At 40.1% G+C, this 27,604-nt stretch overlaps 2 pseudogenes; one reads left to right on the forward strand and one right to left on the reverse strand.

Moving 5' to 3' along the window:
* Positions 1–9,575: 9,575 nt before the first annotated feature.
* LOC149116559 (uncharacterized) lies at positions 9,576–17,944 on the reverse strand (annotated as a pseudogene).
* A 1,142-nt stretch (positions 17,945–19,086) lies between these two features.
* Positions 19,087–21,430, forward strand: LOC149116560 (52 kDa repressor of the inhibitor of the protein kinase-like; annotated as a pseudogene).
* The last annotated feature ends 6,174 nt before the right edge of the window (positions 21,431–27,604 follow it).

Consider the following 27,604-nt stretch of genomic DNA (forward strand, 5'->3'; position numbering starts at 1 on the left):
GTCCCTACGCTTTACCCTAATAGGCCTCTGTGTTATTCTAATGAACTGATGCTGAGCTCGCTCGAGGGGGGTGGTGAGATGAGAGACCCTGGGAACGAGGTCGAGACGATTCGGCGGTTAGTTTTTCCTCTTAAGTGTCTTCCTCCTCTACTCCCTCCCCTTCTCTACAAAAATTTAACGATCCTTCCCCCCTCCCCCCCCCCCCCCCCCGTAAGAGGTGTTTGCTAAATACCGAAGAACTCAAACACCGGCAGTTCCTAAGAATACTTCCGCCAAGTGTAGTTGTTAATAAAATACTTCAGAAGCGCTGAGTTTGGAGCTTTTCCGCGCGCGAGTGGGAGAGGTATATCTAGTCCCATGTCTTCGCACCCGCACGGTAGCATACACAGTTTCAGGTTCTTTAGGTCACCCTCCATCGCCAAGGCACAGAAGTCTTGCTGGTCGTGTACCAAAGGATGCTGGAGCTGGAGTATTTCTACAACTTCCTTTGCCTGACTAAAATTTCTCTCCTCTTCAGATGCCTGAACATGCATCTCATCAGGATCACTTTGGCGCATTGCGGCACTTAGGTGAGAGAAAAACTAGCACCTGAAAAAGACGAATATTATAAGGATCCCGGACACTGCGCATTCCCGCGCCGCCAGTTCGGCGTCAACCTTTCGGCCTGTCGTTTGACCAAAGCGGAATTTTGCCATAAGATACGATTGCTGCTTGTCACTGACTGCCCTGAGAGCCCAAACCTTTTTTAAAACAACGAGGGCTTCCTGGTGACCTATTGTGGCTTTGAGTTAAGCGCCAACGCCTGCTCCAAGCAAGGTTTGTAGCACATTTTGGCTAAGTCCATAAGGAAATAGCTTTCCAGGGACTGAGTACATTTCTCCAGCGACAAGTGCCTCTCTAAAGTAGACAGCCTATAAAAGACACGAATGCAGCGGCCTTGAAGACATCAATGCACCCCTACCGTGCATGGTTACAATCTATGGAAACCTCAGCAGACGCTTCCTCGGTCACACCCGTTGATAATGGCACTGATGTTAAGGTCGCAGTCACTCTTCTCGGTTAAGCATGGCGAGTTGACTGACTTGACTCGTGGCTCCCGGCCACGCCCATCGAGTAGTATGTCTCCCCAGTATGTGTCGAAAGAAAACTTGAGATTCTCTTAAATACGATTAACATTACAACCAGACCGACTGCGTGTTGGACAACGCTAAATTACAATGTGCAACAGGCTTTTCCGGTTTAACTGTTTTTCCACCTGTCCACGGTCAATGCAATATGCGCGCCAACGGTTAATTGACTCATCGGAGCTACACTCAAAATTATTTAGCCTAGTGACCCCTGTGATACTTCGAGAATCATCTAGTGTTTCAGTGTTGGCGTTAAGAGCTGGAGACCACTTAATCTTCCACGGCATACAGATATCCGAAGTTTCCGGGAATACCCTCTCCCCCCTCCCCGACTGTAGCTACAACTAAGAGCCATTCAAAAACAAGAAATAATTGTTCCTCGATAGGACAGCTTTAACAAGCGCATTTCAATCTACTGTCACAACTTTAAACTTGTAGTCGGTTTATGTAAACTGCGAAATGTTGAACATTTGCGCAAGAGCAGTGAAAGCGTGACTGGGCTGCTCGTACGGTTGTGTGACAACTTTTACTGAGTCTCGAATATCAGCCACGCAGCATGGTTGCCGATATAACAAATACAGATTCACGAGGCCCCTGATTCTTACAGCAGAAAGCTTGGGCTCTTTAAGGCAATGCGGAGTGGTATCGAGGGGAATCGACGGCTTTTAGGTATGTTTTCTGTAACATTTTCGGGTTAAATTAGTCGTATTATTATTTTGTTTATTTGTTTCGGGTCCGACCGTTTCACATCTTGTTTCCAATTTATATAGGCGAAATTTATTTGGAACTTGCCACTACACTTTTAAACTTACGCTTTTGATGACCTCGGTTTGATTTTGTTGCTGTACCGGTAGTACATTGCCGGATTAACCTCTCGACTTCTCTAACTTGAACGGAGATCGGCTGTTTACCAAATTAGAATAAGGGCGCGATTTTGATTTGCTTCAAGATATTTCAACTCGATTAATTTACAGTCCTTTAACGTCCTTGATGCTAAAAAGCATTCCAAGTTGACCCATTATTGTGTCTTAACGAACTTAAAGCGTTTTGGTGAATCGAAAACATTAAGGTTCCAGGAAATCTCTTGCGTTTGTTATGACAACAATTCACGTGTTGTTGACATTAAGGAAATACACGCCATGACAAACTAGACATGACGGCGGACACGAAATTAAACAAAGTTAACGCGCAATGGTTCGAAAACGTGTGCAAACAGTTTTTATGCAGTGGACATTATTTTTCTCCTGATAGCAGTGAATTGACGGGATTCTAATTAATGATAGCCTTTTACTTTCGCCATTGAAATTGATTTGTCTCTGGTTCGTGCATAATTATTGTGTTATTTGCGCCCAACACATTGACATAGATTTTCGTTTTTCACAAAGGGAAATACTGCGAGTTCGAGCATGAAACTTGGCATGGTATATCTTCAATAATGATATTTTAACGCTGTAAAGTAAAATAATCGGAAAGGGAGGTACCAGATGCATTTTTATGCTGTTAAACATGACCTATAATATGCCGTTATTTTTCACACGCTTCATAGTTGTTTTTAAAATGGTTCGTAAAACCACTATATCAACATATCTGAGATTAGTTTAAAGCGAGGAATAAATTAGAGTGGTTGTTCCACATTTGTGTGAAGTTTGAAGTCAATTGAGTTTATTTTAAGACTTAAGCAGCGCTTCGTCCTCGCACCTTATTTCGGTCATTTCATTACACGAAAAACCGCAGTTTGACCGCGCTTTCAAATTTTCGCGAATTTCTGAAAAATAAAAATTCGCTCGAACCTTTAAATATGATTTTTAGAATTAGGTCACCTAAGGGTATCTTTAGGCAAAATATGAGCGATTTGTCAAATGGGAGGTTGACCGGCGTTTCTCGATCCTAACAGTCAGCCATTCTTAAAGGCGGGACGCAAAATCTCTTGGAAGGTCAAATTCTAAAAATAAAAAGAGACAGGAAGGATCCACTCCAAGGGTTAGTATGGGAGTGGAGGATCCAGGTCATGGCCGACTGGTGCATGGGAACGAAAATTTAAGGTGGCTCTGAGCCCCCTCGACAGAATTGTTTTAAACTTTACAAAAAGTTGCATCTTATCATGCTTATCATGCTATGGAGAGCAATTGTAAATACTAAGTTTCTGGTATTTTTTCTAGAATGTTTAATCATGCAGTGTTTGTACCAGAACCTTCTACAATCGCGCTACTGGACAGTTTAAAACATTCTACTAAATATTGTATTTACGATGTAATGCTACATAAATAGTTGTGTTAGAAGCTTCAAGAACGTTCTAAAATATTAATTAATTATATGTAAGGACTCAGTTAGCTAGCGTGGGTTGTTGTTGTCGGGAGACCGACTGGAGAAACTATACCAAGAGAATTGTAGAGAGTTATGTAGTATTAAGGAACTTTATTTAAGTCAAGTGGATCGAGAGGAGACTTTCTTCGGAGGCAGCGACGTTTACAATCACAATAAGATGATTAAAAATGGGGGTCATCGAGCTCGTTTTTGAGTTATAAGAACTTAAAACTAAAATTAACGGTGTTTCTGACAGGCTGTATTGTTGCCATGGTAACTTGTTATATAAAAAGGCTGACCACAACTTGTTTGCTTGAGCATTTGTGCGATACCATAGAGCTGGAAACTATTGTCAGCCATCTTAAACCGTATTTTAACCGACTTTTGATTTTTAGTTCACTCCTACCTAAATAATTGCAAGTTCAATCACGGTTGCTATAGAAATGTTACGTCACGTGACCAAAACAAAGGGCAGCACAATATTCCCTAATAATTTCTTTTAGAACAAGTCACACTGTTTTACGACTAAAGCTTGTGAAATCACCACGGGCATTTGAAACTCCTCCCCTTGAGGCAAAATAGGTTTAGACGTGATACAACAATTTTAAAGATTGTGGGAAATGACATGCAGTCTTCAAATAAGGCATGAAAGAAAAACTAAGAGTAACGAAAGGAACAAAACGAATGTGAGCCCAGCTTGTTATCTGCTGCAAGAGGAGACACTAGAGGAGATTTTCCCGGATTCGTAAATGTTTCCGGATTCATTAATTTTAGAGTAGTCGGATTCGTAGGCGTTTACACTGAAAGGATATTCCATTACACCTGACGATAATCCCGGGACATTTATGATGGAATGGTTAATAAGCTGTTTGTTGCCTCGACAACGAGAAACAAAATGCCGCCAAAAAGAAGGGGTTAGGGGTAGGTTCGATTGTGCCATTGTCGTCGTCTCCGATAAGGTGTAGATGACGTCAACATTGTTTGCGTCGATAATTGTGATTTCTGAGGAACATGGCATTACCCATTATCAAAGTGATTACCTGGACATGTCACTGAATGAGGCAGCAAACGACCGCCAGCAATGGCCATCAATGTGACTATGACTTTGACTACATTACTACGCCGCCATTTTGGTTCTACCACAAACTCAAAAGATCGCAGGCGGAAAAATATCCGGATTCAAGAGAAAATAGTTTACGCGACAAAACTCTCCGGATTCAAGAGTTTTCAGATTCAAACTTCCCACCTTAAATTCCGGATTCAAAATCTTTGGAGACATGACCCAACAGGAGAGTTTTTATTTCGGATTCGTCCACTTGTGTGTAAACGGCAAAATCAATCCGGCACTAAAACGTCCCGGATTCGTCACGAATCCGGAACAATTTCCTCTAGTGTAAACCTAGTCTAAATTCCAGATTCAAAATCTCCAGAGACACGACCATCACCGGGGAGTTTTTATTTCCATAAGTCAAAGGAAATTTGTTCGGACAGTAGCTAGTTTGACATGTAAACAGCAAAAAAAAGTCGCGAAATGTTTTTGAAACGTTTATTTTTCTACGAGAGCGAATTTTCTACGATCACTCAGTATTTTTTCCTCCGTTTTAGAAAATGTTCTGTAACTTTTCACTGAAGTTGAATATGGGAATTCGCTGGCGCGTTTTTTTAGAGAGTTAGCGAAAAAAAAATTCGCTTTGACTTGTAGCTTTCAAAAAAGGATTCGGTCATCACATTAAGAGATCGTGAAAAATTCGACCATTCATTTTATTTGAAAATTCTCAATATAGCTTAATAGCCAGCTCTATAAGTAACCACTAACAGCTCAGTTAATGACAGATGAAGAGCAATTTTTTGTATGGATGCCTTGTTGATAAACCATTATTATTGTTATTATTATTATTGTTATTATTATTATTATGATTATTATTATTCTTTTAAGATTAAATTTGGAAATACAGTTAACAATAAAGATTAGCGAAAAAACTGAGCAACGACGTTTCGGTGTCATCCTGGCACCATTTTCAAGTTAAAAATATTTGTGCGAAAAGTAAACTAATTTATACCAATGGTAGAGGTGCGAAATTGAATAAATTAAGATTAAGATAGCTGTTCAATGTTCATGTTCATTCCAATGAGGTGTCAAACACTGGTAATGAGTTCAGTGTCTGTTCAAAGCCTAAACAAATACTTTTGCGCGAATGGAGTCTGACTGTGTGTTAAGGCTCGGTTTCTTCTTGCGAATCCACAACATTTCGTGGATCAAGCAATCGAACTTTCCCTGACATTTCTTTAGGATCTTAAAGTTGTTAGTCAGGTCACCAACTGTATCAACTCGGTGTTCATTTTGAAGGCGTTTTCCGATGGCGGTAAATCGGTGTTCCTCAATGCGCTTGTAAAGATGACGGCTAGTGTAACCGACGTATTCTGCATCACACAGATCACATATATAGTTATAAACAACGCACTGCTGATTGATCAAAGGTGGTTTTGGCTCTTGTACTTTGAGATCATCGCCAATTTTACGGCTTCTGAACACCGGCTGTAGTTTGTGATCAAGTTTATTACTCAAGTCCGAGAGATGTTTCTTTACTATGTCCGCTGATTTCTGGTCTTTAAAAGGCAGGACAATGCGGTAGATATTCTCTGTTGGAGGCGTCGATCTTGTGTCTGGTGACATCACTGAATTAACGAAACGGGTGATGGTGGAGTTCACAAGAGAATCTGAGTACTTGAGGTTAGAAAAGATCAGTTTAAGGCGTTCGCATTCTGTTGAGAATAGTTCCCATGTTGAGGACAAGCGGTAAGCACGGTTTAACATGGTTTTAACTAAAGATCTTTTATAGCGGTTGTCGACATGACTTTGGTGGTGTAAGAGGAGACCAGTGTTTGTGGGTTTACGGTAAACACTTGTTACCAGCTTGCAGCCCTTCTTGCATATTTCAATGCCGACAAATGGTAGCTTACCGTTAGATGCGATCTCCATGGTGAAGGATATGGATGGATGACAGTTGTTCAAAGTCTTCAGAAAGGCTTCTGCGGTTGGTATGTCTTTCATTGTGGCTAGTGTATCATCCACGTAGCGTCTGTAGAAGTCTGGCAACTTGTTCTCGTTTTGTAGCTTTTCCTCGATAGAACAAAGAAAAGTATTGGCCATTAGGGGACCCAAGGGAGAGCCCATCGCATCGAGTTTCTTCAGCTTTGCCAGAATTTCGAACTAACTCCTACCTTCGCCAAAGTTGATCAAACAAAGCATATGAAATGGTCAAAGGCTTCCGAGCAATTTTCAACTAATGTCATCGCAGAAGAACTAAGGGCAAAAGTAAAGCAAAATGCGACACTGAAGAAGGAACTTAACGGAATCCACGTTGAAATACGCCGGAATTGTTCATCGCTCCAATACATGTGCATCCTGAGAACGATGGTTAACCTCCGCAAAAAGCACTATGAGAAAATGATGAGCGGCCATATCAACAAAATCATGAAGCTGCTAAACAAAGATCACGATGTGGACAAACATATCCAGAACATTTCCTCCTACAAGCTTTCATTCTTCCAGAAGCTTGTTCTGTGTCGAGGTTTGAAGTTTTCCTTGCCGCAACGCATCTCTTCAATGGACATTCAAGCTAGCTTCGAGAAAGCCTTCTGGCAACTGGAGCCTTCATTATCCGATGATAAGAAGGAATTAGCTGCGGCGACCCTTCGATCGATTGCGCTTAACTACATCGAGTGCAAAGCCCCCAAACCACCGAAAGCGCTACAAAGAGCTATTGAGCAACTAAAACGAAGAGATGACATCGTAATCACGAAACCAGATAAAGGTACAGGAGTAGTTGTTATGGATAAGGCAGAATATGTTCGCCTTTTGAGTGAATCTTCCATCAACGATACAGCTAAATTTACCGCCGTAAGTTCGGAGAGACCCAAGACGCGTGGACGACCGCTCAAAAACTACCACCCTTTACTGCAGAAAGAGAAACACCTTGAATCTGTCGTGCGCAAAATTCTCCCAAAACAGATTGCCGACTCAGTTTGCCCGAAAGGATCACGACTCGCCCATCTTTATGGTCTGCCAAAGACTCATAAAGAAAAACTGGCGATGAGGCCCATTCTATCCGCCACAAGTACTTACAACTTCGCCCTCGCGAGATGGCTCGACGATAAACTGAAGCCCCTGTCGATCAACAGCTACACAATATCTGACACATTTTCCTTCGCTGATGAGATTCGCAATCTGAGCCTCAACGAATCTGACATCCTAGTATCTTATGATGTCTCTTCGCTATTTACGAACGTCCCACTACAAGAAACCATCGAGATCCTTGCTGATAGAGCTTTTGTTGACAACTGGTTCAACAAAACACACCATCTAAACATCAGCAAAGTTGATCTAATTGAACTGTTGTCAGTAGCAACAAAGGACCAGCTATTTCAATTTAACGGTCAACTCTACCAACAAATTGATGGAGTAGCGATGGGCTCTCCCTTGGGTCCCCTAATGGCCAATACTTTTCTTTGTTCTATCGAGGAAAAGCTACAAAACGAGAACAAGTTGCCAGACTTCTACAGACGCTACGTGGATGATACACTAGCCACAGTGAAAGACATACCAACCGCAGAAGCCATCCATCATCATGTCATCCATCCATATCCTTCACCATGGAGATCGCATCTAACGGTAAGCTACCATTTGTCGGCATTGAAATATGCAAGAAGGGCTGCAAGCTGGTAACAAGTGTTTACCGTAAACCCACAAACACTGGTCTCCTCTTACACCACCAAAGTCATGTCGACAACCGCTATAAAAGATCTTTAGTTAAAACCATGTTAAACCGTGCTTACCGCTTGTCCTCAACATGGGAACTATTCTCAACAGAATGCGAACGCCTTAAACTGATCTTTTCTAACCTCAAGTACTCAGATTCTCTTGTGAACTCCACCATCACCCGTTTCGTTAATTCAGTGATGTCACCAGACACAAGATCGACGCCTCCAACAGAGAATATCTACCGCATTGTCCTGCCTTTTAAAGACCAGAAATCAGCGGACATAGTAAAGAAACATCTCTCGGACTTGAGTAATAAACTTGATCACAAACTACAGCCGGTGTTCAGAAGCCGTAAAATTGGCGATGATCTCAAAGTACAAGAGCCAAAACCACCTTTGATCAATCAGCAGTGCGTTGTTTATAACTATATATGTGATCTGTGTGATGCAGAATACGTCGGTTACACTAGCCGTCATCTTTACAAGCGCATTGAGGAACACCGATTTACCGCCATCGGAAAACGCCTTCAAAATGAACACCGAGTTGAGACAGTTGGTGACCTGACTAACAACTTTAAGATCCTAAAGAAATGTCAGGGAAAGTTCGATTGCTTGATCCACGAAATGTTGTGGATTCGCAAGAAGAAACCGAGCCTTAACACACAGTCAGACTCCATTCGCGCAAAAGTATTTGTTTAGGCTTTGAACAGACACTGAACTCATTACCAGTGTTTGACACCTCATTGGAATGAACATGAACATTGAACAGCTATCTTAATCTTAATTTATTCAATTTCGCACCTCTAACATTGGTATAAATTAGTTTACTTTTCGCACAAATATTTTTAACTTGAAAATGGTGCCAGGATGACACCGAAACGTCGTTGCTCAGTTTTTTCGCTAATCTTTATTGTTAATTATTATTATTATTATTATTATTATTATTATTATTATTGCTATTGCTATTGCTATTGCTATTGCTATTGCTATTGCTATTGCTATTGCTATTGCTATTGCTATTGCTATTGCTATTGCTATTGCTATTATTATTGTTATTGTTATTGTTATTATAAGCTTCAATTTGTTGTAGAGGTTTACGAATCTACAGTTTAAACCGGACGTGCCACATCGCTTGGACGCAAGACACCTCTAAAGGTATACGGTAAACACTCAACACACTCAACACACTCAAGACACTCTCAGAAATATGCAATAATACTACAAACTAAATGTCTAATTAGATGAATATTTTAATACTTTGTGCATTTTTCGTTTGGCTTGGGAGGGAGGCTATCATCTCTGTCAGGTCCGTCAACAAAATTACCCCTGATTAATTTGAAGCCGTGTAAAGTAAAACGATTTTCATCAATTCATGAAATGCTCTAGTACAACCTTGAAACTGAGATTTGCTTCAGTCTTGTGAACATACAATATCGCCTTTGAGGTCATCAAAGTTAATGTGAACCCACCCTCCAGAACTGTCATCAATGAGCCTGACACAAGCATGTTGCCCAATCAAGTCCTGCACGTCCCAGCTCTTACGATACATCGTCTCCTGACAATCACCAACCTCGGTCCTGACAACCTGTAAACAATATAAACTAAGTTGTAATTATTCGTTTTGTTCTGTTTGCTGATTGTCTGTTTGTTTCGACAGACGTACTCTTTGTTTCTTTGTTTGTTTGACGACCTGGATTAAGGGAGTTGCACAGACTCTCATATTAAAGCGAGGAAAGTAATCGTAGTAACCTTTATGAGCGAAAAAGCCGTGGTTTGCTCTGTAAGCCAGAAAGGAATATGACAAGAAAAACTGGTTAAAGAGAGAGCTGGCAACTCTTAAGGGTGCATGTTGGCTTTGTCTTCAGCTTTGATTCGCGTCTTTAAAGTGCACCTAACCCCAAAAATGTTTTTTCGCTAGAACGAATCTACTTATTATTTGAAATAGTTCTGCGAAAAAATTTTTGAATTCCGTTAAATCCTCGATTTTCTGTGCCACGACGAAATCTCGAAAATAGCTCCAAAACACCGCCATTTTGTTTCACGACCGAGTTTGAGGAGAATGGGTCCAGCGGCCCTTGTGACGTCTACCCAGGAAGGTTGGATATCTCATTTCCTCTCATTTCCTTCAGGATGGTGCAATACACATTCGAAAAGTGCGCAGAAAACGCCTTCCAGAGGTGCTATCGGCTGTTGCAGCAATATTCCAGATTTAAAGAAAGATATACTGTACAATTTACTGACGATGATCGGCTAATGGTACAATAAGGACGTAAACGATGGTTGATTTTGTCGAACCGAAACAAGCGAACTGAATCTGTGAGAATCATTGAAGAACTCTCACTGGAATTTGTTCCGCAGACTTTCGAACGCTATTTTCATAAATTTTCTGCTTAAAGCTAACCAGAAATTTGTAGAAATACTACCTACAACCTATATCTTCCAATCCCGCAATATTTATAACATAACCGGCAAAGTTGTGTGATCCGGTCATGATCAAGAAGCGTTATACTGATATGTAAATAGATCGCAACTGTACGCCGCTAACCAACACTTATTTCTCTTTCGATTTAGATGAAAGTCGAAGATTAATCCTCTAGAATTACATGATAACAAAATTGTTAGACTCACAGAGTTTTTCGAAGGTTTGGAAATCAGCAGTGCGACAGAGATTCTGTGCAATAGCGTCGAAAATATGACCGCGTAACATTATCTGCGGACCGCTTAGGGAACACATCCTTTTCGCTTATCCGACGAATTTCACTGCAAACTGAGAACAATTTACATTGGTTATTTGGAGTTACGACTTAAAACGTGTGACAATGTGAAATCGGTAATTGTATGAAATGTTTCCTTCCGCCTTGCTTCCCGCAGCTTCAAAAATACAGGTCCAAACAATACGATTTTCAATCGATCGAAGCCAATGTTTTGGAGGTCATCAAGTCTCGAAAACTGCAACACGTACGTCGTTCTTATAAACATGAAGCATTCAACTGAAAGTAAAACACAAACTGGATTTAACAGAACCTTGACAAAATACATTCTCGGTAAGGACAAATGTAAACGGGCTATAAACACGCGTGGGAATCTTATGTTTAGTTGACGAAATTACCATCCAAAGCAGTCCTTGAGTTTTCTTTCCTGCTTTTCGTTTGCCTGCTCCTCCACTTCGTATCTAGCTTTCCATTCCTAATATACAAGCAGCTCGTCCGCAAAGACGTCTTCCCCGTCTTCGCTTGAAATATTGTAAATTGCTCTCAAAGCTCTAAGCAGTGAGTTCACAGTTGTCGAACGTGCTCGATCGAAGTTTATTTCGGAGCCTTCCGAATCGAAACTTAACTCTGACTCCAGTGACGAAAAAGAAATGATTCTGAGACAAAACTTGGACGTTTTAGTCCCTAAATACATCGGAACGATTAGTTTTGCGTTCTATTTTCTCGAGCATATACAGAGAGTTGACTGAGGCGCTATTGTGTTTGGTTCCTGGGTAGACGTCATCAGGTACCGCCGCCCCAGACTCCCTAAAACGCGGTCGTGAAACACTTAATCGCGACTTTGAAAGGGCATAGAAAATCGAGGATTCAACCAAATTCAAAAATTTCTTCGCCCAAATGCTTCAAATAAAGTCTAGATTTGTTTTAGCGAAAAAAACATTTTGGGGTTAGGTGCACTTTAACAAACAGTATTTGACGTGTGAGAGTAATTGTTGATGAGTGATTGTTTTGTCAGTGGTCCAACAAATTTGCCAGCACTTTTTACTTTGATAAACGTCAAAGGCGTGTTAAAGGTTGCGTGTCGTGATAATGCGCGTGCGCGACTTTAATTGACACTGGAAGCTTAAAGCCTATTGAGAAATAACCAGTGTCGTACCATACACCCACTGCCTGAGATCATCTGTAGTTTTTCTCATGGTCCTTCGACACATGGCGTAGAAAGAGTCGCTTCTTATAATTCCCCTCGAAGACATCTGCGATTTTCGTGGAAAAACAAAATTTGCTGTGATAACCCTCCACAAATGATAAATATCTTGAATTCTGTTGCCATTATACAGTTAGCACTTGATCAGTAGAAAGTTTCCTCTCTGAAGCCAAAATTGACAGTTCAAAACTTCAAAAATCAAATCGTCGCACAAGCGGAAAAAGAGTGCAACATGCTCTTAAATAGTGACCAAAAATCAAGACAGCTTTGTTACCTTTGAGTAATGCATCAAACACGAAAGACCGAGTTTGACCACTTTTCCAAACACCGAGAAGAGAAGCTAGTTGAAAATACGACGCGCAGCGGAGTAGTTTTGACGAACTTCGAGGTGTTTGGAAAGGCGTCAAACTCGGTTTTTCGTGTCTGATATATCTTTTCAATTGAAACCAAAACTAAGGAGAAAACGAAGAAATAAAAACGCAAAAAACTGTGCTAATTAACATCAGATATTGAAACACCGTCCCGGTCATGAACTCTTTGGTTAAAGTGTAATGAATAATTAATGAGTTTGAGAATACACATTCAAGAGCCATGGACACCTTTAACTTAAGCCAATAGTCTGTGAAATGTAACAAGTAGAATAACAACAAATCAGCCTGGTCAATTAGTTTGTGTCCTGTACCTGATTATTCACAATAAGCTCTGCGCGAACAGAATCCGCATTGCAGCCTCCACCAATTAGAAACGAGATGTTCTTGCCCATTATAGCGAAGCATGGGGATGTAAGGGTTCCCTGGGCAATGTCTCCTTGAACTTGACCTGCCGGGTCATCCTGGGAGGGACGGACCTCGGCACCTCCTATCCACCAGTCCCCCTGTTGTTTGGCGGGCTCTCTGTCACGCGCTGTAGGATTATCACCAAAGGTGGGCTGGTTATCAAAAGCTGTACCAGTTTTTTCCCAGCCCCCGATACCCTCTTCAAAATCAAAGCTGCAGGCTGTGTAAGAAATGAGGGAGGCATTTAATTTAAGATTATTCTCAAATTTCACTAAGGTTGAAATTACCAATAACTGATATTCGATCACGACTGTTGTCTCAGCCTTACATGTTCTCAAATTTGTAGATAAAATATAATTGTCTCATTAACGGCTGTAAATCAAGGTTCATGAAATGGGCTTTCTCTCAAGCGACAATTCAAGGACCTTTTCTTTTCTGTTATGTTTTAAGAACTTGTCAAACTGCTTGTTCTTTTTTCGCAACCTAGGATGTATGCTGAGGATTTCTTCTTAACGTTCGTCAGTGCAAAGTTTAAACGAATAGAGAAATTGCTAATCCACAATAAGGAATGCATGAAAACTTGGAGCAAAAGGTTCTGGAAGGGGACAGTTCAACCTCCCCCCATAAGCCACCCATCTATCCCGAGGCAGTAATAACCGAAGGAAATACCTATCGTGAGAGCAAAATTGAAGGATAATGATTGGCGGTTTTTATCTGGCACCATACTGCCTGAAGTAGTTACTTAGAGTATGCCTGTGGAGCTCATGCATGTATTCGCCATTAATCACGTGACTTTCATGTGACTTTCCTTAATGCAAGGGAGTGGGAAGCTAGGGGAAGGGTGCAATAAAGATTAACCCTCTGCTGCTACCATAGGGGGTTCGAGATACGATCCGGCACCCCCACATAGGGGGTACAGGGGCATTCTCCCCCGAAAGATATTTAAAATATAAATCCTCGGGAAAAAACGTTGTGGTTTCATTCCATTAACAAGGATTGAAGGCATTTATTAATATTATTTTTTAACACGTTCTATGACTTAAGTCGAACCGCCCATCCCCCCTTCGTTCAACCGCCACAGAGGTTGGGGGAATTTACAAGCTTCGACCCTTCCATTTTCCAACTTTAGATCTGCTTACATTTACCTTTACTGCAGAGTTCCCCAGTGAATCCTGGGGAACATTTACAACGAAATCCTTTCGCAGTGTATCCTACTTGACAAGTGCCATCGTTAAAACATGGTTTGCTGCTACAGGGATTCTGTTTAAATGAGAATGAGGCAGATATAAAGAGTTAAGTATGAATAATAAGAAGTTCGAGGACTTAGTGGTGCTGGTGGTACGCAGTGAGGAAGAAAAGGAGGTTTTGGAAGGAAGTAACAAGGGAGAGATGAAGGAGGAGCTTGGGAAAGAGAAGAAGAAGCAGCGGCAAAGGGCGGGAGGAAGAGGGGTAGGAAATGAAGGTCCTGCTGCGAGGGGAGCAAAGGGCAAAGAGGTAGCGGAAAAAGAGGGGTTGGAGAATAAATCTTCGCATCTTTGATGCAAACGCTGTTTGCTAAGGGACGGACCATTAGAAAAGTGCCGCGGGGGGGGGGGAGGGGGGGTGGGGGAAACAAAAAAACATTCATGTAAGGGAAAATGCCAAGAAAAAAAATTCGTGCAAAGAAGAAGGTAAAGAAAAAAATTCATGCAGGAGGAAGGTCCAATTGTGACTTTTATTTAATATATAAAATTTGCAAGTGTCTATTAAAAATAATTCTTATTCAAAATATTCTTGGGGCCTTACCCCAGGCCCTGCTATATTATTACTATTAATAGATAAAGGCGTCTAACAGTGTACTGAAGTGTTTCCTCACACTGCATGAAATGACAAATATAAGGTGACATAAATTAATTCATACTACAATAGCCAGAAATGTAATTCAGATATCAATCATATTACCAGGCACAATATGAATAAACAAAAATCACTTTCTTCCTATTGAAAGGAGACAATTAGAACCTTGTTTTTGTTTTAAATTGCAGCTAGTGTACGTACAACATACACTGGCATCTTTTTGATAATGTACCTTATGCATATGTCCTTTTTTATTTATCAAAGGCAAACCATTCAATCCTACTGTGCTGGGATGCGCACAAACACCAGAAGGACATTTCAGGGAGGTGTAAAATGTATCCCACCATTCCTTTTAATGTCTGTGGACATCTTCGCCCGTCGGGGCATTTTGACAGAATACAGCCAGCTACCAGACTATGTCCAATTCTCACACGAAAGGTGAGTCTTTTTTTAGTAAAATTAAGCCTAAGTTCATTTAAGTTATTACAGAGCACCATAAAAATTAAAAAAACTTTTGAGAATTATTTGAATATTTCACTTTTGCTAAACAGGTACCCTCTTTTTGGATTGACATTTTGGAGTGGAGGGCACTACAGAGGGGCTGTTTTGGTGAATAGAGTATGGCATCATTATGATGGGCTGTGGGAGAGGAATTCCAGAGGGCAGGGACTGAAAAAATGCACAGGGAAGCCGTCCACTCCAAGTGGCTTCCTCCTCTCTCTTTGTGTATACATTTTCGAAAAGATTTTGCATTGAAAAGTGGCCTGTATCCTTTGATCTGTGGTAAGCGTAGAATAATTTATAAAATTAAGCACAAAATCGTAGATAATGAACCAATATTTCACTGTTCAAAAAAAAGCACCATTTGTCTGAAAAACAAATCGTGCAGAGGGTTTCAGCTGAGGAAAAAATTCCCCCCCCCCCCCCCCATCACTTTTCCAATGGTCCGTCCCTAATATAATACTAATCCACCCTTCTCTCCAAAAAGGACAAATTAAGCAAACAGTAAAAAACAAAACAAATGTCTACAGACTTTATAACAATTTAAGACGAAATCCGATAGAAAATCGAGCAATTTTAGTTCTTAGTTGACAAAACTCTGGTACCAGAATAATTTTAAGTATTTATAGTCCTTTTTACATTTTCTTAAAGCTAAAGATATAAATAGTTGCCTGAAATAACACCGAAAACAATTTTCCTTAGGAACGAGAGAAAACAAATTTCAAAGTTCAGAGAAATTGCGCAAACACAGATAAAATTTCATCATCAGTTTCATTTCACCAGTACTTTCAAGTGTTTCATGCGAAGTTCAACATTTGTTTTCGACGTTTGGTGTTGCTAGAAATAATTTTTTTTGAGAAGATATTTAAAACAGTCGTAGTGAGGTTTGCACTACGATGTAAATAATCTGCAAAGGTACAAAGTTTTTGTCCACTTGTTACTCGAACTTCTGGTGAATTCCGTCTTAAGTTTCTTTCTCCTGCCTCATAATTTTATATACCTATATTTTATTTCGCTTAATATAATTGTTACTATTTATATCTTTTTTTTCCTTTTTCACATTTCTTGCTATCAAATTCCCGGGGAGGGAGGGGTGTGTGGAAGGTGTTATTTTCTTATTCACTCCTTAGTGAATAGACGCGAATGGTTATGTAACTCGCTCAAGTTCTTTCTTGCATGTTTTTGTTCTCTTTTTTGGCCTTGACCCTGCACAAAACACAATAGTTGTTTACTCCGTACTGGGGAACTAACCAATAGAAACGTGTTGGTTACTCATGCATAGTGTATGAGCGCAAAACAAAAGATTACGCACGGTCGTGGACCCTCCAACATAAATCTTGGCATCTTTGTTTACTCCTCTGATGTTTGCCGTGCTTCATAATCAGTCCCTCTATGAACTACGTTCACTCTCTTAATCAAACACCTTACCTCAATACCGTAAAAGGTGTAGTCCATCTTGTCCTGTAAGAAAGAGGAAGCTTGATTTTCAGCCGTATCGTTATTCAACTCGCATTTGTCTGCCTCCATCCAAAGGTCCAACATTTATGGACACACAGTTAGGCTCATTATAACACTTTACTTGGCAGCTTCCCGGATTGGGAGACTCTACGGTCCTAATCAGGTGGCCGGTAAACGTTTTGTGTTGTATTGGCTCGTTGAACAAGATTCTGCGACATTTATCAGCAACTGTGAGAAGAGAAATAAAATTTTGGATCGTTTCCCCTGTTTACCCCGTGAGGGGGAGTTGGGGGCGGGGGGAACGATATACGTCAAGCTTTCTGACTTGTCCTAAAATTTACCAGGGATATTTTATTGCGTTTGGCTACTTGACTTTCCTTTATACGGCAACATTGTTTTCAAAGGGTGTTTCAACGAAATTTAATGTTCTGGCATGCGTGATTCACCGAAGTGAAAAAACAGTTGGCGAATCTTTAGTAGTGAGTCAGTACTTTTGGATATACAGAGTGGGCCACAAAGACATCACCACCTCCCCCCTCTATTTCTGGCTAAATCCTTAAGAAAACCGATAATTACTCACTCATACATGTTGGAAGAACAAAAAGTTGTTAACTTTTCGCCCCACATAAGCCTTGAGGCTAATTTCGGTAATGGACGGCGTTTGTGAAGATAAAACTTTAAGCGTAATTAGCGAAAACAAAAATAAAAACAGCAAAGTATAAGCGAAATACAAGAAAGCAGCCGTAACTAATTAAATACTGACGAAAAACAACCCCTCCACAGTGCTTCAGTTTCTTTTCTTTTCCTTTTCTTTTAATTTTGTTTAGCACCATCTTGTTCGACAAGTTGAAATAAATGGCCCAATACGCCTTCTATCTCTATTTAGCGTACAATTAATTCGGAGCAGTGTGTTTCTGTATAGCTCATATCTGCACACTTTCTCATCAATCTTGGAATAATTAAGCATTTTTAATCCTGCCTGCAGTGTAACTAAACGATCCAATGATTTTAGCAGCTTCTGAAAACTCAGCCCGGATAAAGCAATATAGAAAGTTTATTTCAGCACGCGTTGTTCAAACGGATTAGTGATAAAGAAAGTGTTAGAATGAAATACAACTTGACCCTAAAATAGAGAAGCAAAAAATTAATTGACAAAGTCTTACTCTTACCACAACACCCGGCCTGACAAAATGGGAGGATGATTCCAAATGAGATAGCGGTGACTGGTAAAAAGTTGCGCTTCAAACTATCTGAAGAAGAATCCATCATTCTCGTCAACGAGATAAATTTTGATTCAAAATTGTTTTACGGCCTCTACGATATTATCAATTTTAGTTTCACACGAAAATACATGGCAGGTGTTTGCCAAAACGTCGATGGAATCTTACATTGTGTTAAATACCTTGTTTCAGTTCATTAATAGAACTCGCTGTTTTCAATTTTCAGTTTTGGTTCACCGTCATCCATCATGTAACCTAGACATAACTATAACAGCATGTAATAATTATGAATAATGAATAAGTATATCTTACTATGAATTTTTAATACATCCCATGAAAATATCTACAGAGATTTAACAGACCAGTTTTTGACGGTAAAAATAACAATTATGATAGATTTGTGAAAGGGTTTTGTTTCCAGTGCTTGCCAGATCTTAATGCCGTGAGATTACGAACTTTTTTAGTCACAAACGTCTAGGCTACAATCAGGTTGTTTTTTAGAGAGTCATTGTTTTAGCTTACCATACGAATAAAAACTAATCCAGAAATTTTGGTTGGAACGTAAGTGCAATGATTTAGGTAAGAGTAAAGTCGGATGGAACACAGTTAAATGTTCTAAAATAGCCGAGAAACATCACATAGACAACATATAATGTGAAATACAAACTTCAATGCATATTTATTATCATTTTATTTCAATATCAATTTTCGCTGTAAGGCTTCATGCAAATCTGCTTTTTTTTTACCGGGTGGTCAAAATTGAGCCTGGGTCCATTCAGTCAACCATAACTGTGGCAACCTAGTTCCCAGGGTCTCTCATCTTGCCGCCCTTCCGGAGTGATGGCGAGGTGGACGGGGGGGGGGGGGGGGGGAGAGATGAGAGAACCTGGGAACGAGGTTAGAACTCCGAGATCTGTGCGCAAATGTTGCGTTAATACAAATCACTCGTCATTTGCTTTTAACAGCAAGAAAGATTAATTATGGCAAAAAAAAAAAAAAAAAAAGAAAAAATAGCCCGTCCGAGTAATGCAGCAGAACTTTGCATTGGAAACTGATCCCTAACTCTGGTAGACAATTTTGTTTGAATGCTGTTCAAGTAGAAAAGCCTCCCAAGGCTAAATAGATTTAAAAGTGATCAAACAATTACGAAGTTATTGCGTGCAACGACATCTTGTATGCAAATAAGGGATGAAAGAAAAGGTAAGAGGTCCGAGAAAAAACTATGGATATAAGGCCAGCTTTTTGTTTGTTGTCACATTTATTCCTGCAAGGTATTTAACGCTTAATTATCTTTATTTCGATTGTGATTATTATTATTATTATTATTATTATTATTATTATTATTTTTTTTTTTTTTTTTTTTTTTATTTTGTATTTTTTAATAGAGTAAAGTGGTTTACCTACGTGTTCACTTTGACTGAAATGACTTGAAGCTCGCAAATTAGAACATAATGAGTCAGGAAACAACTCTTATTTCTATCAAATATTCGAAACATTACTCGATTAGTACAATATAACGTTAAATCTTTAATCCTTGCCACAAAAGATATCGTCTTTGAGGTCACCAAAGTTAATGTGACCCCACCCACCAGAGCTGACATCAATGAACCTGACTTGAGCGCGTTTTCCAATCAAGTCCTCCACATCCCAGCTCTTACGATGCATTGTCTCCAAGCAGTTACCAACCTTGGTCCTGAAAACCTTAAAAACAAAACAGAAATATTTTGTTAGCTAGAAAGAGGAATAAGTGTTCACAACGAGAAACTCAATTCGATCTTTTCATCAACTGCACTAAACCAGGAGGGTGAAGAGGCAACTGTGGAAATATTTCTTTTTCTAGGTCATTTCGTAAGAGAACGTGAATCTGTTCTACTGACACTGCAATTAATTTGTGTAATGAGTCACTCCCATACTTCCTTGGCTTGGTATAGCTTTTCTCACAAATTTTCCGTTTTTAAATAGATATATTTTTTTGAGAAAATTAAACAAACGCACGGTGAATTTACTTCACAATTTTGTTGCCAACGATAAGGAGTTTTGCTAATTTATAGCTAATATCAGTAATTATTATATGGCTGTGTCTCACAACAGGGGCGTAGCCAGAGGAGGGTTTCAGGGGTTCTGGAACCCCCCTTTTGGGTTGTGAAAATGAATATTATTTCAAGAGGAAAAAAGTATCAAAACCCCTGTTCGAAATTCCGCGAAACGAGATTTTCGTTTTTGAAGAAGAACAAAAGAAAATCAATTTAAAAAGGCATAACATGCTCTATCGCAGGTTACAATATTATACGGGTGCATAAATTGGCTATCACTTGTCCTACGTTTTGTTGACAGTGATGGATATATTCACGAGGAATTTTTAGGATTCAACAGTCTGCAGAGGATAACCGGGGAGGCGAACGCTAACTCGATACTGGATACCCTACCACAGTGGAACTTAGACATAAAAAACTGTCGGGGACAAGGGCACGCTGGAGCGTCTAATATGTCATCCTCTAGGCACGGTACACAGGCACTGATACGGGAAAAAAATTCCAAAGGCTGTGTACACACACTGCAGGGCTCACTGCCTAAACCTCACAATCATTCAGTCCTGTGATCAACCCCTTATCAGAAACAGGCTTGGAACATTCAATGAAGTTTGCAATTTTTTTAGGTATTCACCGAAGCGTAGCAAGTTTTTGCTTGCCGTAATTGAGAAAGAAGCCCTCGAGGCCAGCAAAACAACGTTGCTCAGCTTGTGTCGAACACGGTGGGTTGAAGGGCATGAGACACATGAGGTTTTCTTTGCGCTTTTGCCATCTATACTAAGAGCACTAGAAGGTATGTCAAATAAGCGGCTGTTTGCAAATCAATTCGGGGAAACTGCCATCTATGCCACGCGTTGTTGGTCGACAACAGCACCGAAGCAATGTCGAAGCAGGGACACCGAAGGATTACTACAAAAGAGCGCTCACATTTCCTTTGTTGCATCATCTTATTTCTGAGATAGACATATAATTTGACCCAATAATGTGCTGTGATGTCTTCCCTCCTGTGCCTACTTCCAGCATTGCTAGTTTCTCGAAAAGGAAGCCCTGTACAAGCCGCTTTGCAGTACTATGCAGATGACCTACCATCACCCCAGGTTTTTGATGTGGATCTTTTCCGTTGGCGGCGCAAGTGGCTAAACGCGGATCAAGACCTACCCAGCAGCGCAGTTCAGGCATTAGAAAAATGCAGCCATGAATTCTTTTCAAACGTACATAAGTTGTTGCGCATCTTATGTACGTTGCCAATTACCTCTGCAGAATGTGAGCGATCGTTTAGCACATTGCTCCGACTGAAAACTTATTTGAGGGCGACCATGATCAGTGAGCGAGAGTCTGGCCTTGCGCTACCATCCATTATGGTAGGCAAATTGACATTGGTGCAACAATCGACATTTTTGCACGGAAGCATCCACGGCGCCTCCTTCTTTCTGATATCCTAGCTGAGTGAACGGTAAATCACAAGTCTACAGCATTTGATGAAGTATGTAATATGTTAAACAACTATTTTATTATCCATTTTTAATTCTATAAAAGTCCATCTCTTCAGCAAGTGACATTTGCAATCCCGTCTTAGAAATAATAGCTACGTTTGGCGCTAAAATTATTAGAAATTTGTGCTTAGAATCAAGGAAACGCCATTTCTGAAGACCCAAATTTCAAAAATTTTCCGGGGGAGCATGCCCCCGACCCCCATTGTAAAGAGTGCCTCCGCCGCTCGATTGTCAATCGGGCAAGTTATATACATTAGGAACCCCTCTATGCAAAAAGGCTGGCTACGCCCCTGCACAAGGACTGGGAACTACCGAATTTACGAATTTGATTTGCTGATATCGATACTGACCGCGGTCTAGATTTTCCCATCTAGACCGGCATCTAGACGGGTTTCATTTTGCGTTGAAAAAGTAGCAAACTAAAATACAAAAATGTTCACCATTTTCTTTTATATTCTTCTCAATCATTTATGGAAGTGTCAAAAAGCCTGATGACAAAGAAAAAAAGTAAAGAGGACGAGCAAATTTCGGCAGATTTAAGTTAAGCTCATCGCCGTTCGCAAGCAAAATGTCAGCAAGCAAGTTACATTAAACGAATTAAAGTTTTCTTCTTTGCCATGTAATAAACATCTTATTAACCGAGCTAAGTCGGTCTGTAGGGGAGAATCTTTACCTCGGTTGTGTGTATAGACCTCACTGCGTTCGGTCTGTCCTCACGACCTCGGTCAAGATTCTCCCATACAGACCTCCAACTCGGTTAATAAAAGCTAAGTATTGAAAGTGGTAAATTTCGTTTTAAAAGTCTCTCTTGTCCGCTTGATGGTAATTTGGTTTCAGCTCAGGATCTAAAGGAACACTGCTTTTGTTAAGTAAAAACCTTCTTCACGGATCCGCTAACAAATCTATCACATTCCCTTTTTTTAGGAAGAGTGGGTACAAATAAAGATTGAGTGATTGATTCCCAAACCTCGACTGATTTTGTGTGTGCTGGAGGCCATCCCGGAGATAGGAGGAAATCAAAGAAAACACGAATAAAACCAACAACTAGGCTAGGAACGAAGTTTCATTAAATCTTTACCTGGTTGTTTACAATTAGCTCTGCCCGGACAGAAATCTCTTGACAGTCTCCGCCAACAAGAAACGATATCTTCTTGCCCACGATACAGAAGCATGGGGACGTAAGAGTTCCCTGGGTAAAGTTCCCTTGACTTTTGCCTGCCGGGTCATACGGGGAGGGACGGACTTCGGCACCTCCTATCCACCAGTCCCTCTATTGCTTGGCAGGTTGTCTTCCACGTGCTGTAGGATTATCACCAAAGGTGGGCTGGTTATCAAAAGCTGTACCAGTCTTTTTCCATCCTCCGATACCGTCTTCGAAATCGAAGCTGCAGGCTGTGTGAAAACAAAGAAACTCTTTGACTCAAAAATGTTACCTCATTAGCATATGGTAACTTCAAAGAGTTAGCCCATGTTTTAAAGGTTTTATTTGTGTGAAAAGTTTATTTGGGGAAATCTATCTGTTTGGCAAAAAAACCTTTTTCAGCAAAACTAAGGCCTATTTAGCGTCATGGCAGCCAAAAACCTAATTTAAGGGTTAAAAACGCTATTTCTTTTTGCGATTATTTGGTCGTGAAAGGGTTAAGCCATGTTTTTGTTCGACGTCTTCTTTTCGTAATCTTCTTTTCGTAATCATATCTTTAGCTGGATGACTATAGTACAGCTCATTTAGGCATGTTTTGTTTTGGCGTCATCCTAACGTTACTTACTGTAAAAATCTACACGTTGCACTTTTTAAGAACTTTTAAGAAGGGTTTTAGTTTCTATTTAAAAGCTTTTAGTACTTTTGAAGTTATAAGCTGAAAGCACTACTACGAAATACAAGGGAAACAAAAGCCCAAATCAAGCCCACATTAAAGGCCCAATTCAGTTTGATTCGGGTCCAAAGAATCTTGGTGAAATTTTCCACACGATTTATTCTCGCCGTCTCCAACTCGAAGTATACATATTGCTCTAGCTTTACAAGAAGGATTACTAAATGTTTCCTTTGTTAAGATTTCACTTTTACCTAATTCGCAGAGCTCCCCAGTGAATCCTGGTAAACATTTACAACGGAAGTCTTTTGCTGTATATCCTACTTGACAGGTTCCACTGTTAAAACATGGGCTGCGGCTGCAGGGATTCTGGTTTAAAAAAAATTTAGTATAAAAAAAAAAAAAAATTGAGAAATCAGTAGTCCACATATGCTCTTTCCGATTTATACTTAACAAACTGACGCCAGCTTTTTATGCGTCTGTCCTGTCACATTGTGAAGTATTATATCAAACAAGGAAAGACCGTGTTTGACCACATTTCCAAACACCGAGAAGATATATGTAGTTGAAATTACGACACGCAGGAGAGTTTTTTTTTTGACGAACTTTGAGGTGTTTGGAAGTGTGATCAAACACTGTCTTGAGTGTTTCACAAAACAAAGAATTTTGGTTGGCAGACCAAACAAACATAAACGAAAAATTTACATGCGAGGAAAAAAGCACTGTCAATGTCTCACAAACAGATACAGTTATCAGACAGCTGAACTGAACACTAACTGAAACTCAACAGTCAAACTTTTTACCTCGATACCGAGATAGATGTAATCCATCTTCTTATGCAGCACGGGGTCAGGTTTGCTCTCTTCAGTGGCGTTATTCAACTCACATTTGTATTTTCCGTTCCGCCAGGGCCTAAAATTTATGGACACGCAGTTGGGTTCAATAAAACAGAACACCCGGCAGCTCCCCTGATTGAGTACCTCTTCCATTTTGATCACGTGGCCCCTCATTTCTCTGTCTGCTATTGGTTCCTTAAATATGATCATGCGACATTCATCATCTGTAGAAGGCAAACATGTAGCTGTCAACTTAGAGACAAGAATTGTAAAAATCATTTGCATTCATCTTGCCTGTACATGTTTAGACTCCTCTCATTTATACTCGGCTTTTAGTATTCATAATGTCTGAGCATTTGCATATTTTCGGGTGCTTTCACCTCGAATGAAAATAGAAATTAATTTAGACGTCAAAGCCAGCTAAGGAAAAAAAAAATCCCGGAGTAGTTTAGAGAAATAAAAAAATGCTATGGAGCAAGGCGTTCATTGCTCCAAAATGTTAGTTTGTATTGAAGAACATAGTCTTTCAATGAGCGCAGCAGGATCTAATGTATTTATAATTTGAATTTATACAAATATTGATTCTAGAATGATCTACCTAGTTAGAGGCAAGAAATTATGTCAGAGGGCATTGTTATCATTTACGATGTTAGAGTTTATTTGCAAATGCATATGTAGCTGGTATCTTTCTGTTAACTCCAATATTTCGATGGATCGTTTAAGCAAATTCCGTCCAGGTTCTCTTCTTATCAAGTATCTGGTTTACAAAGCTAGCGAAACTCCCTTTTATGGTTTTAGGCGTTATTCCAAATTTCTAAACAGGAAGAGTTGAAATTCTTAGACCGGGCCGGAAAGCCAAGAAGAACTCAAGTTTGCGCAACGAAAGAAAACTCTGCATACGGCCACACAGCGACCGAATAGCAGCTAATTTCGTACTCTTCTGATATTAAAGATCCAGCTACTGAAAAGAACAATAGCCTGCGTAGCAAGCGTTTCCGTGGGGTTTGGAAGCAAAGAAAGACCGAGGGAGGGGATTTTCGGTGTTTTCTCTGCGCGGAAAATGGGGCGAGAGGCAAAAAAAGAAAAAAAAAAAAAAAAAAAGGGGGTGGGGGAGGGAAGGAAGGAAACGCTTGCAGACAAACCCCTGGATTTGAAAACCTCCGTTCGCCAGCGAACGGGGCTCGTGATTGGCTGGGCTAGTCCAATATTATTGACATCTGTCGATCAAAGGTATTTCAATACCGTTGAGTGCCAGACAAAAGGGGAAGACGCGTTCGAAGCTTGGTTACAAAACGCTTTAGTCGTTCGACAGTACGGTAGAAATCCTGTAGGACAATGACGATGCTTTGGTTTATTCGAAGCCTGCAGAAGCAAGCGCGACACAATTTTCAGCTGTTCCTTTAATTTTAACATTACTTTCTTGAATGCCACATGCGCCAAGGACAAGATAATAAACCACGGGACAGAAAATTCGCACTACTGCGTAGGAAAACCTAGTGATTTCGTCTGGCTTGTTTCAAAGCAACATGTTGTCGTAGGTACTCTGACATTTCATTAGAAGCATTTTTAATGACAGCATTTAGAACCTCTAGTACAATTCTGAATGATTTGTTATCGTGTTAGCTGCGGCATGCCAGTTTTTGTTACATATTTGCCTTACCAAAAATTTAGTCGTCTCGTCGCGGGGAATTCTTACGAGGACATTTTATAAACAACTTCGACTTGGAGGCCGCCTAGGGGAAGATTATCTTTATTCAGATACTGGTTAAGATTATCGTTATTTTTCCTCTCAGATGTTTGAAGCCTCTCCTGCCCAAATTCCAAAGTTTTCCGAGAAGACTTTCCGTTATTTGTTTTTGCTACAGACGATAACACTCGAACCGATTTGCCGATCTGGCGTTTCCAGCAAATGCTTCTTTACTGGAGTTGCCTTTGTGAGAGTTGACTTACTAATTTTACCTTGTATCGATTCCTGGACGAATGAATACAGTTGGAATGGCCAAAGAACAAGAGTGTTTATAATGAATACAGTGATCCAAGATTTCGAATCTTGCGAGCACAAGGAGTATAAACGCGACTTGAATACTTCTCACATTTTAACTTTCTGGCAGATTTGTGCTAAAACTTAACCCTTGCAGTCCTTCCTTTTAGACGGATTGAGTAGAAATACAGCTTGATTATAAATTACCAAATTTAATTCATCGAGATTTCTCCGTTCCCACCTTGCGCTCGTTGTTTCAGACATATTTTGACAAGTTAAAGTTTATTTTGGTTCAAAGTTCACTTCCCCTACGGAAGGCCGAAGATTTTATTGGTTAATTTATGACAGCCGATGACAGCACGAAATCTCAGTGTGCGCACTCAGGCATGAAAGGTCAAGTGGGCGGTTTTCAAAATCCAGGGGTTCGTCTCCAAGCGTTTCCTTCCTTCCTTCCACTCCCCCTCCCCCCTCTTTTACTCGCTCCATTTTTCGCGCTGTAATTCTTTGCTCCCGCACCCCACAGAAACGCTTGCTACGCAGGCTAAAAGAACAACAAAAAACCTTATACCTTGCTTTCGAAGAGGAAGAAAATCATGATTATTTATAAAGCGGTCCGCGATCAAAGATGCAGGAGGTTTTAATTTTGTAGTAGTAGTGTCAGGTGTTATGAATGTAAAAGAGAAAGCTGATAGAGTTATGAAGAAAAATTGGATCAATATCAGCTTGGGGGCAAATGACCTTATATAAAAATAACTATAAAAAATTATCAAAATCACCTCATGAAACTCATGACTCCAGAATAGCGCTATGTAAGTTTATTCTTAAATTGGGTCGAATAGACATCCCTAATTTAATAAACTTAAATCGGCCGAATTATCGGCCAAAACAAAAAAGCGCAAAACGATAAAACAAAATGAGGCAACAAAACGAAAATGAGGGCATCGTTTCTTACCGGAGCATCCATAACATCGCGAAGAGATGATTCCAAGGAAAGCAGAAAGAATTTAGATAACGGGAGTGCGTGGTCGTTTCAAATTCCTGGATGAGGCCATTCACACTTCGGATAAAATTTATTTACTTATTCTGTATCCTTCAAGAGCCTTCGAGATCAAAACGGGCTTGGAAAACTGAAGCACCGTTTAACTAAACGACGCAATCGAAAGAGGCGTTATTTAAAGAAACGTCTATGAAATTTGATATTGCAAAACGGCTTCCGCTATGAAAGATCTAAGATCTTAATGGCTAACTTAAAATTAAATTTGCTAATGGACTGATGGAAGGGTGATATTTTTTTGTTGTTTGTGCCAATGCAGACTGAACGCTGGCAGCTTGTCGCGAATTCAGCTCTTTCGAAGAATTGTGAGTTTTTATGGCGCCGGGCTATGTTGTTTTGGCGGATTTCCAACACTAACAGGTCGTAATTAGCATTAAAACACACGTGAAAAACAAAACCGAAGACGGTGCGCGGGAAAAAAAGGCATAATTCTCAGGTAAAAAATACAAGAAACTTTAGGTTTCTTGTATTTTTCGTCTATATGATGAGCACATTTCAATT

The sequence above is a fragment of the Orbicella faveolata genome, unplaced genomic scaffold (assembly GCF_042242905.1).
Source record: "Orbicella faveolata isolate gen_17 unplaced genomic scaffold, um_ofav_v1 contig_12, whole genome shotgun sequence".
Lineage (NCBI taxonomy): Eukaryota > Metazoa > Cnidaria > Anthozoa > Scleractinia > Merulinidae > Orbicella > Orbicella faveolata.